Source organism: Camelus dromedarius, chromosome 20 (assembly GCF_036321535.1).
Source record: "Camelus dromedarius isolate mCamDro1 chromosome 20, mCamDro1.pat, whole genome shotgun sequence".
NCBI lineage: Eukaryota > Metazoa > Chordata > Mammalia > Artiodactyla > Camelidae > Camelus > Camelus dromedarius.
In genome coordinates, this window is record NC_087455.1 from 35,552,255 (window position 1) to 35,567,538 (window position 15,284).

At 34.3% G+C, this 15,284-nt stretch overlaps 1 protein-coding gene across 3 annotated transcripts in view; it reads left to right on the plus strand.

Annotated features, from left to right (window-relative positions):
- The window catches only part of TRIQK (triple QxxK/R motif containing), a 79,300-nt gene that overhangs the window by 14,644 nt on the left and 49,372 nt on the right, over positions 1-15,284 (plus strand). Inside the window, exon 3 of one of the 3 annotated variants that reach the window (XM_031439310.2) lies at positions 7,018-7,116. The exons of the other annotated variants lie outside the window; for them this stretch is intronic. The gene's annotated coding sequence lies outside the window, so the exon portion shown is untranslated. The remainder of the gene's footprint in view (positions 1-7,017; positions 7,117-15,284) is intronic. 3 annotated transcript variants of the gene reach the window in all.

Sequence of the window (15,284 nt, forward strand, 5' to 3'; positions counted from 1 at the left end):
TTTCTCCCAGATATCTGTGTGGCCAATTTATTTACCTTCCTTTGGGTTTGTTATTAAAAGGTCACTTTCCAAACGAGATCTTATGTGCTCACCGTCCAGATGTCCCTGCTCTGTATTTTCTACTTAGCGTTCATCTTATCTAAAAAACGATCTATTCTATACTTATTTGCCTTAACTTCCTGTCGTTATCCTTCACAAGCATAGTAGTTCCTTTTATGAGAGCAAGCGTTTTTGTTTGCTCTGGTTTTACTTTAGAGTAGTCCCTGGCCCTCGATGAGTAAGTGAATGAATGAATGCTTAATTTAGCGAATATTTTTTAAGGACTTGCTATGACCTGTGCTAGTTGATGGGGATACAGGAATGAAATGCACAGTTCCTGCCCTTGGAAGTACAGTTTGAAGGGAGATGGATAATAACAGCAGTATGAATAGAATGTTATCATCACTTGAGGAAGCAGCATTTGAGTCAGACTGTGTTGGGCTCATGAAAGTCTTCCTGAAAAAGGTAACCCTTTGTATCACTCAGAATAGCCCAGTGCTACAGACCTATGCTGTAGGGACAAAAAAAGGCCAACTGTCATTGTCTTAACACAACAAATATTTATTTCTCACATAGACTACATACCCATAATGGGTTGGTATAGACTCTCAGGGACTGACGATATTGAAGACTGCATCTGAACGTACTTCCACAATCACTGCAGAGGTGGGGAGAGAGGTGGCTAATTATGCACCGGTGTGTTTAGAGTTTTATTGGTCAAAGCAAACAGCTTTATTTCAAATGGGAGATTGTGAAATATAACGTTGCCTTCTACCCGAAGGGAAAGGCAAGTTGGAAGATATGTGAATAGAATTAATGAGTTCCATACCTTTCTACTGGTTTGTTTTTTTTTTTTAATTTTTTTTTACCTGTCATTCTTTAAAAAAAACAAAGAACTTTGCTGTGGTATAATTCCTGTACAGTTAATGACACATATTTCAGATGTACAATTTGATGAATTTTGATAGATGTATATACCCTTCTACTCTCTTAAAGGAGTATAAAATATTTAAATAAAGAAGTATTTGAAAGCATTTTCAGAGAAAGGAGGAAAGTGGGCAAAACCAGTAAGCTGTTATGTAGTATGATCATTTCAGAAAACTGCATGGAATTAGAAGTAGTTGGAGCGCTGTGTGTATGAGGGATAAAGGCAGGTAAAGAGATTAGTGGGAAAAGAGGGTTAGATTATACCATACTATGGGATCAGAACCCTATCGTAAAGGACTTAGGGGAACATTGAATGATATATTGAATTGAATTCAGGGGAGTTTCTTGATTGAGAAATTATGAGGGATTATTCTGGAAGCAGTGTCGGGGATGGCTTTGAGGGCAGGAAAAACTGGAGACAGTTCAGACCAAGTATGTTACTAACGCAGTCATGCTGGTGAGACCCTGGGTGAAGACAATGACAGAGGAGATGGCAAGGAGGGGGACAAAAGGTAAAAGACAGAAGAAATATTTACGGGGTGGGCTCCAGGGCACAGAGGAAGCAGGACGCTTCACATGCTGGCAGGACACAGGACCCTTCTTACACTGAGACCAAAGTAAAGGTTCGGACATGAGCAGTGTTCATGCCTGAGCGTGTGTACATGGATCTATGTCTGTTTGGTGTTGGTGTGAGAGAGTGAAAGTGAATTTGCAGAGTGAGTGAGTCTTACCGAAGGATCTGTATTTGACTTGTGATTTGGGAAACAAATGTGCCCAGACTGAAATGAAGGTGGGTTTCAGGAGAGCCCTGTAAGCTGGAGTGACTGCTGAGTCAGGTGGGAGATGGGGTTGACTCGGGGCTCAGAGTTTGCTGGGCAGTGTTATGTACTTGTATAAAATCAGATCAGAAATTTCCTGTGAAAATTGCTTTGGGAAGTTCAGTTGCTTTTTTCTTTAAATTGTTTACAGTTCAACAATAATTTGAAAATATACACTTGTAAAAGAATTTTGTGTATGCTGTTTCCATTAGAGGGACCCATGATACATAATCTATCCCCTGCCCCCAAATTTTGGTTACTGTGCTAATAAAGACCTAGTTGTTTTATATCAGAGGAAAATTTTCTAAAACTACTGAGGTAGTTATCCAGTGCTTTTATAAAGTTATTTTTTAAATTATAGACAGAAATGTAATAGTATAATATTATAGTGAAGTTTCATTTTCAAAAAGAAAAATAGAGAAATGATCGGAATACTAATGCTATTTTTCTTAAAGGTTTTTGGAAGACATTGGAATGAATTATAATTTAAAAGATATTCTAAAGTTGTATTTCTTGTTTGCCATTGTCTTTTAGACCCATGGTCATTTAAAATATTTGGGGTGGTAATTTTATTACTGCAAATTCAAGTTTTGGCCATTGACAGAACCAGTTTTTCCTAATGTCAGACTACTACTCTTGTAGAAAGAACCATGCTGACTTGCCCAATGCATGTGGTGGGTATAAAAGTGGGAACTGTATTTAATGTCTTATAATAATCTTTAATGAAAAAGAATATGAAAACGAATATGTGTGTGTGTGTGTGTATATATACATGACTGGTACGTTATGCTGTACACCAGAAATTGATACATTATAACTAAGTATACTTTCATAATAATAAAAAAAAAGAGCATTGTGACAGATAGACTTAGTAGAAATAACATTGAGAACTTTCAACTCCTGAACTCCTGAGGAGAGAATAACAAAGAATTGGTGGAAGTGTTGATCTGAGAAAACTCTTTTCTTAGACTGGAGGATAATTGGAGACTTCTGACAAAGCTCAGAGATTCAGTTGTCAGTTTTAAAAATGGGGACTAGGGTTTAAGTTTTTGTTGTTGTTCAGAAGCCTTCCATTTTAGAAAGTAAGTATTTTTTAATACTAATTATGCACATATACTGTAAGCATGTAAGTGATAATCTATTTATCCAATGTTTCCAACACTTATTAACAATAAGACAGCATACGTAATTTAGCCATTTAAAGGTTATCCAAAGGTGCTTTTGTTGAAGCAGCTTAGCCGGTAAAAGAAGATGGTTAGGAGACCAAATAGTAGCAGAAAGTATGCAATTTATACGTAATTAAGTTTTATGTAGGATACATATTATGAGACCATTCTTTTTTTTTTTTTTCTTTTTGGATCTTACTGACTTTTTAAATGAATGTGAGGTCATCAAATTCAGATTTTTTTTTTTGTCTAAAAAAAACCTATTTGGGCTGTGTGGTGCTCCAACAGTGGGTAACTAATTAAGCCAGCATGATGTAATGATACTGACAACATTTATTGAGCACTTACTATGTGAGAAGTACCATATTAAGCACTTTAAATGAACTAGCTATTCAGTTTAATGCTTACAGCAGCCACAGGGGATAGGAATTCTTACTGTACTGATTTTAAAAATGGTAAATGAGCTTAGCTTGGTGAACAACTAAAAAGTGATGGAACTAGAAAGGAAATGAGTTAAAGTAGGAGAGAGTTAACCCACACTTTATCAGGCTCATTGTCTTGTAAAAGATGGAAAACTTATAGTAATATTTTAAAATGCAAAGCATTTTAAATTAAGTTGATCATAATAAAGCATAAAGTGTGGCTGCTTTAAGTGAACATAACAGTCTTTAGGAAAATATCCACTCAAAAATGTGTTGTCTACTGTGTCCTCATTGTTCTAAGTGTTTGGGATTATTTAGTGTACAAACACTTGTGGTACTACGTTCCAGTGGAGGGAAGTCAGAAAATAAACAATAGAATAAATTTAATGTGAAAAAGGCTTGTTAGCATTTTTAAACTAATAGCTGACAGGCCTAAGGTAAAGTAATTTTTCTCTTGCATCCCTGCTCATCTGATTGTTCATACTGTTTTGTAGTGTTTCATCCAGTCATGAAAAGGATGAAATATTTACTGCAATAATATGGTTATTTATCTTAAGTAATTAATTTGAGATTAAATATCATTGACCATTCCTTTGAAGAAATCCCCCCCTCTCCTTTCTCCTTCCACAGTGAAGATGCAGCTTTCCAAGGAAGCAGTTAAGTGTGACTTGTGAAAAAACTCTGTTTTCTATAGTGACAGAGCTACGTGGTCCAGGGCTGAAACAGAATGACAGTGAAGAGTCTTAGGACATATTTTTCCTATGAAGGACACACTGAACTGCAGTCTCACTACCAAAATAACTGCCAGTGCTCATGGTTAAAGATTCAGTCTTATTCTCTTTGCTTGCGATATTTAGGTGCGTGTTTACATGCATATGAGAAAAAGAAGAGAGAGGATAAACATAAGAATGGGAATGAATTATGGCAAAGCTCCCTAAGTGCCTTTGTTTTAGTAGCGTTTCAGAATTCTACCACTGCAATTCAGGGAATTGGTTAAACATTTGCATTTATTGTTAAAATAGAGGATGCTGTTTTCTCTCTTACGTCTCTTATTTCCCCTCAAGGGATCTCGGAATTACTGTGTTGGACAAGCCTCTATGTAGCTCTTTCTGGTATACCACTCTGACCGTCCCTACTTGGTAGACCATCTTACATTTATTCTTTCTTGTGAATGCTTTAAGGAGTTAAAAAATGGAAACAGTTTATGAACTTCATTACTGAAGTAGTAATGATGTGGTACAGTGAAAAATTAAAATGTTCAATCACAAGGTCATTAACAAAGAATGGAAAATAATTAAGGGCGAAAGATGAAAGAAGATTTTTAGATAAAATCAAAACTCAAGTATGAAAAGACCACTGTGCTGAGAAAGGCATAGGGAAGGCTTTTGCAGAGGGTAGAATCTTTATTAAAAGAAAAGTCCAGTTCTGTCAGTAACTAGACTTTTGCACTGAAAGAGATAACATGAAAGTCTTTGGAACAGGCTCTAGAAAAGTTTTGGAAAAAGTAAAGATAATGAAAGTGAGAAATGTAGCTTAGCAATAAACAGTGGGGATTATGATGCATTAAGGAAAATGTGGACCAATCAGAGATTGTGATTATGGCCAATAATGTGGAAAAGTTGGAAAACATTTTTCTTCTTTATTAATTGCTTCATGCAGTTTATTCATGGACTAAGAGTTGTTTACTTTCATAAAGTCCCCTTTTCTGATCTGAGCGAAACAGGGCAAGTTTAAAGGCAGGGACTCACAACAATTCAGTCTTTTTACTGCATTCATTTCTAAATGCCTTATTTGAAAGAGAATGTCCTGGTTTATGATTTTCATATTTTTTTCCCTTTTAGAAAGAGGCAGATGGTATGAAAACTGGACTCCCTTATTTAAAGGGAATGTTGATATTTATAACTAAGCTTATCTCCAGAAAGATTTGTTTTTTGCAGCTGTTCCAGGTTGGAAAAAAATATTATATTAAAGCCCTGGCTTGTTTTTCTTTCCATATTTAGGGGGGAAAATCTTCAGAATGTGAAAAAGTGATGTTTGGTTTTAAACATGAATGCAATGTAAACTGTGATTTTTTTGCTCCTATATGTGAATGTTCTGTTGGTGTGCTGTGATGTTACTCTTTTTGTTTCACTGATCTATTTCCTAGATACATCACACTTGAGGCATAATTTGCTCATCATTTTCCCATCATCAAAGTATTCTAGGAAGAGTAGTAGATTTTCACTGAGTTACTCCTTTATTATTAACCAAACTACTTTCTAACTTTTCATTTTGACATTTTAGTTATTTTCCTTCTCCCAGAGTATACGTGTCACTGGGAAATTAACTTTTTCTATTCTTTTTTATAGTTACATTATTTTCTATGAGATGTATTTTTCTTTCTTATTTTCTGTTCTTTCCTTCTATTTTCAATTATAAGTGCTGCTGCTTTTCTCTGAACTTATTTCAGAAACTTACCTTTATAATTTAATTGAAAATTAATTGTATTTTAGGCTAAACTTAATACATGGAGCTGTATCTCTTTGGGCACATGATAACACTAGAATGAGTATCTAAGCTTGTACATGCATGTAATCTTTGTACATATGTGTTTTGATTATGTACCCGCACGTACACAATTTTCCATAAAGAAGAGGATTTTAGTAATAGGTATATTGATTTACTGTGAATAGATGTGATTATTGATTTAAGTGGAAATAACTTACACAGTTTCCTTGTCAAATTAAAGCAAACCCCAATCTTTATGCAGAGATTACCTTCTTGAATATGAAATATTATGCAAATTATGACTATGACAGACGTATTTTTCCTTTCTAATAATTAAAACTGAAACTTTCATTTAAAAGTTTTTATTGTCTCTCGATCAGCACTCATAATTAAACGATTTAGCTTAATATTGTGAAGACCGGCGTATTGCTTAACTTTGTGAAACCAGCCGTTACTAGTAGCAAACGATTTAATTATTTCCAGAGAGTTTCTGGCTGTTTTCTGAATAAACCCTTTGAACTTCAATCTTCAATTCATAAAATAATCACTCGCTCTCTCTTTAATCACATAGAACATGAGTAACTTTAGTATATTTGATCATTTCAGTTTATAACACGTCTTCTTTTATTCTTCCTTTATTCTTTATGACGATAGCCACAGTTACAAGTGTTGAGAGGAATATGTGAACTCTCTGTTGATTTATCACCTCTCTATCTTATCGTAAGGAACGCATTTCACGAATGAATATTAGTTCATTGTACAAACGCCATTTTTTCCTTGCGTGAGTATTTGCCTAATGTGGGTTTTAGTGAAAATTTAAGTGCAATTCTTAAATAAACAAATTGGCATGAGACACTGAAAGCTTCTTGCATTCTGTTACTCTGTACTCTTACCGTGTAGCAAAGCAAGTGATCCTACAAAAGGTATGACATTATGAAAACAAATCTTTTTTTTAAACATTTTTTATTGATTTATAATAATTTTACAATGTTGTGCCAAATTCCAGTGTAGAGCACAAGTTTTCAATTATACATGAACATATATATTTTCATTGTCACATTTTTTTCTCTGTGAGCTACCATAAGATCTTGTATATATTTCCGTGTGCGCAAACAAACGTCTTGCACCTCACTGCTCCTGGTTTTGCTGTTACTGCAGTGTGTTCCGGGTGGATACCTATATGAGCCAGCATTTAAGGACCATGTGACTTGGGATTGTCTGTATTCATTCTCTATTTCTTTAGCCAAGATATCCAAGGTATGTGCTTTTCAAATTCTTTGAAAATAATAAAGATGAAAGGATGTTCTTTCAATCAGTACCTAACACATTGGAATGACACATAAGTTCAAATACAAAGAGCTAGGGCAGAAATCAAATAAGCTTTTTTATTATATGTTATGGCTGAAGGAGATGCTGTGTTCAGTCATATAAATATAGAAGTAACAGTGTATAAAAGAAAGTAAAATAAAATATATTTATAAGCTATATTAAAATAATTGAATTTTCAATTCAGAAAACATTTATGTATTTCCCAGGCTTGTAGCCTTTTGTTGTGAACATCAGTGGTCATTATTCTGTTGGTTCATGGGGAAAATAGCAAACTGCTTACAATAATCGCCCTCTTTTTGGGGGAAATGTCTTTCTAGAGGACCTGATTCAGAGGTGGAATGTTAACTTATCTGAAAGCAGATTTAGTTAACACTGTTGACAATTGTCCAATGGGAAAGAGAGAAAACTTGGCATAGTACTAATGCCATTTTATAGTGAATAAAAATTGATTACAAAATAGAAACCATTTAAATATATGTTAGTAAAATCTAATGACAATTTAATTTCCTAATAAGAATATAGTTTAGGATGGACCTAACGAACTTGACACATTCTTTTGTCTTTAAAAGCAATGACTAATAATAACCAACATGGCTATGTGTAACTCACTGAATAAACTAGGTCACGGATAATTCATTTCCAGGTATGCATTAGTTTTCTATTGATGCGGAACAAATCACCATAAACTTTAATGTCTTATGACAACCATTTATTAGCTCATGATTTTGTAGGTCAGAAGTCTGGCATGGCCTGAATGGGTTTTCTGCTCAGGGGCTTACAAACCTGAAATCAAATGCCAATCAGGCTGTTCTAGGCTCTGTGAAAGAATCTACTTCGAAGCTCTTATGGGTTGTTGGCCGATCATAGTTTCTTGCAGTTGTAGGACTGAAGTTCTCATTTCCTCCTTGGCTGACTGACCTCCTTCAGGTCACCCTTATTTCTTGCCATGTGGCCCCACCCATCAATGGAGAATTTCTCTTACATAAAATCCCTTTCACTTCATTTTTCTCTGACTTCTCTGGCTTTGACTTTTAGACCAAGATTGAAAATACTCGAATGATTAGATAAGTCCCATTTGGATAATATCCCTATTTTAAAGTCAACTGATATGGAACGTTAATTAAATATGTGAAACCCCTTTGCTGTTAATGTAACATAATCACAGGAGTTATATTTTATCATATTCACAGATTCCATCCACACTCAAGGAGGGGAAGAAATTTGCAGAAAAGAGAGTATTGGAGGTCATCTTATAATTCTACCACCCACAGTTGACATAGGCATTACTTATCAATATGAGTGTATGGATAGCTTTGAATTGACTGGTGCTCCAGGACTGCCTCATTATTTTTGTAGCAATACCAGGTCATTCTTGCTTTACCCGTTTAACTTTTTGTATTTACATCTGACATTCTGCTTCCTAGGTCTCTGCTGCTATTATCGTGGTTTTCTTCTTATCTGGGTTTAGAACAGGTGAGAGAGAGGAACCCACACATTGGCATTTCTATTTTTAAAAAGCAGCTAATGAATTCCTCAGGAGAGTTATTCTGGGTCTCCATCGGACATTCAAAACTGTTTTGAGAAAACACAGAGTATCCCACTTAATTGCAAAAAGCTGTAATATATTTAGGAATTGATGGGGCAGAAATGGAGTAATGAATTATATTATCACAGGTCCCCCAGACGACAGACCCCGAGGCACAGCTTAAGCTTGGGTGTGATCCTAGGGGTAGAAAAGAGAGTGAAAAAAATGGAAGAAAGAAAAACTTTAGATAAGGAGGAAAAACAAATATAAGGTGGTTACTAAGCCGGCTGCAGCTGCAGGAGAAAATGTAGATTTTTGTTTAGTCATGTGGGACATCTCCAGGCCACCCATTAGTTGGATTGAGGAAGGGAAAGAAATTTATCTACCAGTGTCTTCCTATCTCTTGTTTTTCATTGTTCAAAGCTCACCTCACGGCATGTCACTAAGCCTGCGCTTTGCAGATGGTGGTTAGGCTGTGGGACTTCACTGGGATTTGGAAGTGACAGGAGGGGCCAAGCTTCCTACACGTCTAGGTATAGATCTTGCTCTAGCCGTGGTGGCGGTGTTGGAAGCTGTGCTTTGACCTTCACCCCCAGAGGAAGCCAAGTCAGCCAGCAGTGTTAGAAGATTTGTTGAGGGTGATGGCAGCTGCTGTTCATCAGCAAGTGACTGAGGATCCAGTAGGCAGTGAATCTGGGGAGGTACATAAGTTGGGTCCAGCACAGTATGATGTGTAGTGATTGTGTCTGGCCAATTCCTTTAAAGGTTCCTTATTATATGTAAATGTGCTTTTGATAGTACCTAGGCTATAGGTAGAACTCATTAAATGTTTAAGTTTAATTTTTAGATAACACAGCCTCCTTGGTTCTTAGATCAAGTCTTTTCAAATTTTAGATAGGGTTTTTTTTTTTATAGGTAGGGAAATAATCAAGCATAATTAATGTGATATCGCAGATATCGTTCCTTTGGCTGTCCTTTGTTAGTTGAGTCCTGGAGTTATTCTGAAAGACCTTAATCTTGTGGATATATTGCTTTTCAAATATAAGTACTCAACCAGGTCATTTTCTTTACTAGTGTAGACAAAAGCCAGTTCTCTAATTTTCACACAGTTACTATAACAGCAGAATTCAGTTTAATATTCATGTGGTCTTCTTAGACAAATATTTTGTTATTATTATTTATTTTGCTGTCATTGTTAATAGAATCAGGGTAGGGCTGAACCCAGGTTCTTTGATACGGCTCGTTGGGCTGTCAAGCTATGAAGGTTCAGGACAAATATGCTCAATCTCGGAGGTTTCTTCTGCTTTTGTGATTCTGTCATATTAATAAACTATTGTGCAGACCAGTTGTACTCAAATCCTTCCTTTGATGTCTCTAAGGTAAGTTCCATGGCTTCAGCAGTACCATTCTTATTCACAAGTTTAGGTATATTCATGTATCTTTTAGTTAAGTTCCATGGTCTTAACTACCACCTAATGGTCCCAGATTTTTTTTTTTTCTTTCAAACTAATGTCAAATGTTAATTTCTGGGACTATATTTTAACTGACTTTTGGAAAAGTCTAACTATAAAGAAAATAATAGCTATCTAAATTTTGTCATTGATTGAATGAATAAACTAAACTGTGTAATTCAAGTAAATTTTCATTGTCAACTGTACATGAAAAGCATATTGCCTGTTTTATAATGAAATATTTCATTACCAAATGAAGTGTGATAAAATAATGTTATAAACATCTGTGTCTCACACCCAAGATTAAGAAAGAAAGTTACAAATTGAAAACTTCCTCTTCTGGCCATCATGGGGTAATAAAGGCCGTGCTTTACCTAGTTTAAACGGCCAACAATAACAAACTGGTATTTTTCAACAGTTTTAAACACTGGACAACAGACAGCATAGAACTGTGATTTGTTAGGTAAGGGAAACAAACAAGGTAAGCACTAGCTTTCTTCCTGGAATTCATTTCCTGACTGTGGGTATAGAGGGAAGGAACCCAAACAGAACCCAGCAACCTCACTAAATTTAGCTGATAAGAGGTTGGAGTTTGAAGCTGAGTGGGCTATATATTGTGGGGCTGAGTTCTGGAAGGAGCTATGCAGCCAGAGCGTATCAAAACTTGCATAGGGGTTCCCCTGAGTCTTTACTGGGTACTAGGTCATGCATGTATAGTGTATAACTCTACATGGCAGGACATAGCATGGGATGGGGTTTTAAATTGAACAATTCTGAGAGTTTACACAGAGTTGGGGAGATTAGAGCCTTGGCAAATTAGAATGGGGTGACCTCATGATCAAGTAGGGCATTTAGTGGAGACCCCAGATGTTACAATGCCTGAGAAGTAAGACTGATCTATCTGAGTGAAGGCAATTCCAGACCCAACCTAGAAAAACTTAATAAAACCTGATCAAACTGATTTGTAACTTAACTGCCTTCCCATCCTTGCCTCCCCAAACCCCAAAATGTTTCAAAGGAAGAAAATGATATCCAGACACTCAACAAGGTAACATTTATAACGTCCATCATCCAATAAATATCACAAGACATGCCAAGGAGCAGGAAAATGTGATTCATAACCAGGAGAAAAAAAAAAACCAGTCAATAGAAACAGAATCATAAATCACAGATTTGGTGGACCAGTGAGCAAGAAATTGAATCAGTTGTGATAAATATTTTTACATTTTTGAAGGAAAACTTGAACAGAGAAACAGAGATATTAGAAAGAATCCAAGGAAGTTCTAGTGATAGAATATACAATTTCTGAATTAAAAATTGTGCTGTATGATATTAATGGCATAATAGAAACTGTAGAAGACACGATCAGTGAACTTGAACAAACTGTAATAAAATCAGCCCAAAATAAAAAACAGAGGAAATGATTAAAAAATGACAGAGCCTCAGTGACTTAGGAAACAATATGAAGTGGTATAATATATATGTGGCTGAAGTCCTAGAAAGAGTAAGATGGAAAAATATTTGAAGAAATTATGGAAGAAAATTTTCCAAATTTGATGAGAACTTTAAACTCACAGATCTAAGAACTCAAGGAACACTAACAGGATAAAAATAAATAGACAAACTAACAGATACCAAAACACATCAAAATTACATTTTTGAAGACAAGGATTAAAAAAAAAAAAATCTAAGATAGCCAGAGCAGGGGAGGAATATGAAACAAAGAAAAAAGATAAGTTTGAAGAGTGTTCATCAAAACTATGCCAACTAGAAGACTGAAAGAAAATAGTTGTGACCCTAGAATTCGATACCCAGCAAAAATATTCTTCAAAAATGAAACACAAAATATTTACTTTTGTACATCAATAAAAGCTCAGATAATTTGTTGCCCAAAGACTTGCATTACAAAGAATGTTAAAGATAAGTTCTTTAGGAAAATGGAAAATGAAACATCAATCTATACAGGAATAAAGGGAACTGGAAAATATAAATATGTTGATAGATATAAAAGACCTTTTTCTTATCTTATAAATCTTATACAAGATGCTTGATTGTTTAAAGCAAGTGTATTAGCTATGGTTTATAATTAATATATGAAGACGTAAAATGTATGACAAAAATAGCCCAAATGAGAGAGAAGGGCGATTGCAGTTTCCTGTTGCAAGGCTTTAGAATATGTAAAGTTGTAGAATATTGTTTGAAGATAGAGCGTGATTAGTTATATACGTGTGTTATAAATTCTTGAGTTACCACTGAAAATACAAAACAAAGAGGAATAACTAATAAATTAAAAGTGAAGACAGAATACTAAAAAACCTCACTAGATCTCAAAGAGGCAGGCTAAGAAGAATAAGGAAAAGAACAGATGGAACAAATGAAAAACAAATTGTGTGATAATAGGTATAAACACAAATATATCATAAGTCAGTTAAACAAAATTATCTTTAAAAAACTCCATTTGAAACAGGTATTTCCAGTCTGGGAAAAAAGGCAAGACCCGATTAACAAATCCAATTATTTACCTCTGTGCAAGCTGTCTCATCTTCTTCCCTCATTCCCCACAGATAACCAAAGGATTTGGTGTTTTGGTGATTATTATTAGGAAGTATTCAAATATATATAATATATACTTACCCACATTAGCTTTGGATTTGAATGTTTTAAAATGGTATGTAAATATATGAGCACATGCATTTTTGTCCACCCATTATAGCTGCTTTATGTTTTATTGATGAAAAATACTGATGTACATGTAGGATTTTTTTTTCCAAAATTTTTTTTTGCTGTTATTAAAAGTGCTGCACTGAATATTCTTGCTAGTGATTTTGTGCATGTACTTGTCGAATTGTTTCTCTAATTCATAAAACTAGCAGTGGAATTGATGATTTTGGTGTATACATAGCTTAAACTGTGTTAGATACGGCTGCATCACTACTCAGATACTCATTAGTTACTGTTCTTATTTTATTGCAGTCATCTATTCTCTTTAAAAAGTGCCGTAAGTGGTCTTGAATGTATTTTAGAGGTAGGCATAGTATTTATAGGTATTTTGTAGATTTTATTGTTATAGTAAATTATGATTTTTGTACCTAGACTTATATATAGTAACCTTGCTGAGCTCTTGTAAAGCATCTTGTACAGATTCTAATAATTTGCCTATAATTTGTTTTCTCCACCCCTCAATCATATTATTTGTGAATAATAGCTTATTTTTTTTCTTCCCAATCCTATGTCCTTTCTCTCCTTGTCGCACTGGATTTCTCAGTACAATGATTATATTTGTCTTGTTTCACTCTTATGGACAATCTTTATCTGTTTGCCTACTTATCAACAGTTAGAAAGTTCTTTTCTATTCCTGCTTCCTGCCTCCCTTCCTCCCTCCCTCCCCTTCTTTTTTTCTTTCTCTCTCTCTTTAAGAATCAATGTTTATATATGCATGACTGGGACATTATGCTGTACACCAGAAACTGACACATGAAAACTGACTATACTTCAATAAAAAAAAAAGAATCAATGGGTACTGAATATAACTGAATGTAATGAATTTTATTTCTATATCCATTGATTGAGAACTTCCAATTTTTTCTCTCTTATAAATAGTTCACATGGAGAATATTATTAACGTGTTATCTGATATTAAACTCTCCTTCCAGTTTTGTTACTGGCCTAGCTTCTTCATGGTGAATTTTGTTGTTATGAGTATACATACTAGATTTAGTTTCACAGTATTGTCCTGTTATAGATTATCAATATTTGCTGAATATTTGACCATGTTCCCTTTTCCACGTCTAATACTGTTTGTTTGAACGTCTTTTCCTGAAAGTTTGGTCCGTGTTACTCTTTTTCAGAGGATCAGCTTTTGTCTGTATGGATCACCTCACTTCCTTTCCATATTTGTTTTCTGTCTCATTATTTATTGCTCTTAGTTCATTGTATTCCTCCTTATGCTTTGGAGGACTTTACTCTTCTTTTCCTAGTATTTTCTTTTTAGTTCTTTCTTTCCAAGATTTCATCTATTTTAATTTCTTTCTTCTAAGAATTATGCTAGTTGAATCCTGTATTTTCTGTAACTTTTCATTGAAGTATAACACACAGCAGCTTGCACATAACACAAGAGTGTAGATGATATGTTTTCACAAAATGAACACTCATGTAACCAGAGTCCTGATCATTTCTAGATATTTTTCAGTGAAGTTTTTTAATCTCTGTAGTCTCTACCTTGATGGAAATTGAAGTCTTTGATTGCTTTCTGACTATTTTTTTTCCAATCTGTATTTTCCATTTTCTTGTTTGATAGCCTTTCTTTAATTATTTCTTTTTTGTTACACTAAATACTCTTAAAAGATCAGCTATCAAGCAGTATTTTGACACTTCTTTTAATGAAATACCTTATAAAAGGCACTATACACTTGATAGATCATGAATTAGGGAACAGGAGGTCAGAGATAGAACCTATTGCAAACCAGAACATATGATTTTCTCATTTGCATTTTTGGTTCATATAGGATGTCTTTTTTCTATCAATCCATTGTTATAGAAACATTTAAATATACTTTTTAGTATTGTACTTTTTTCTATTTTTTAATTTATTTGTTTCTAAATGGTAGTGTCATATTAGTTAATAAGCCAGTACTTCTTCCCATTAAGCTTTTTCTACATTGTTTTATCAATTTTTTGAACTCAATGCTCTTTATTGCCTTTCTCTGGTAGTATACTTTGGTAGTTTTATAAATATGTAATTTGTATTACTGTATATAAATATAAGTTTTAATAACACATTCTGTTTGAAAACTACCAGTCTGAGAAATTCTTACATAGTAAAGTGGTAATGATATAATCACATAGGACTTCAGTATAATGAGTGCATTGAATGCAGCTTCTATGAAATTGGATGTGTACTAGTTGTTTTTATACTTATGACATTTATTTACTAATAAAGCTATTTTTTAGAAAGTCGTATAGAAATAGGAAACTATGAGAAACAAAATAACCATAAAGGGCATTCTGATGGTCGCCTTGAGCTGTTTGTTTCCCCTTATATACTCAGATTAAGCTCACCTCAATGAACATACCTTTCATTGGTTTTAAAAGAAATATTTAGGAAGTATATAGTATTATTA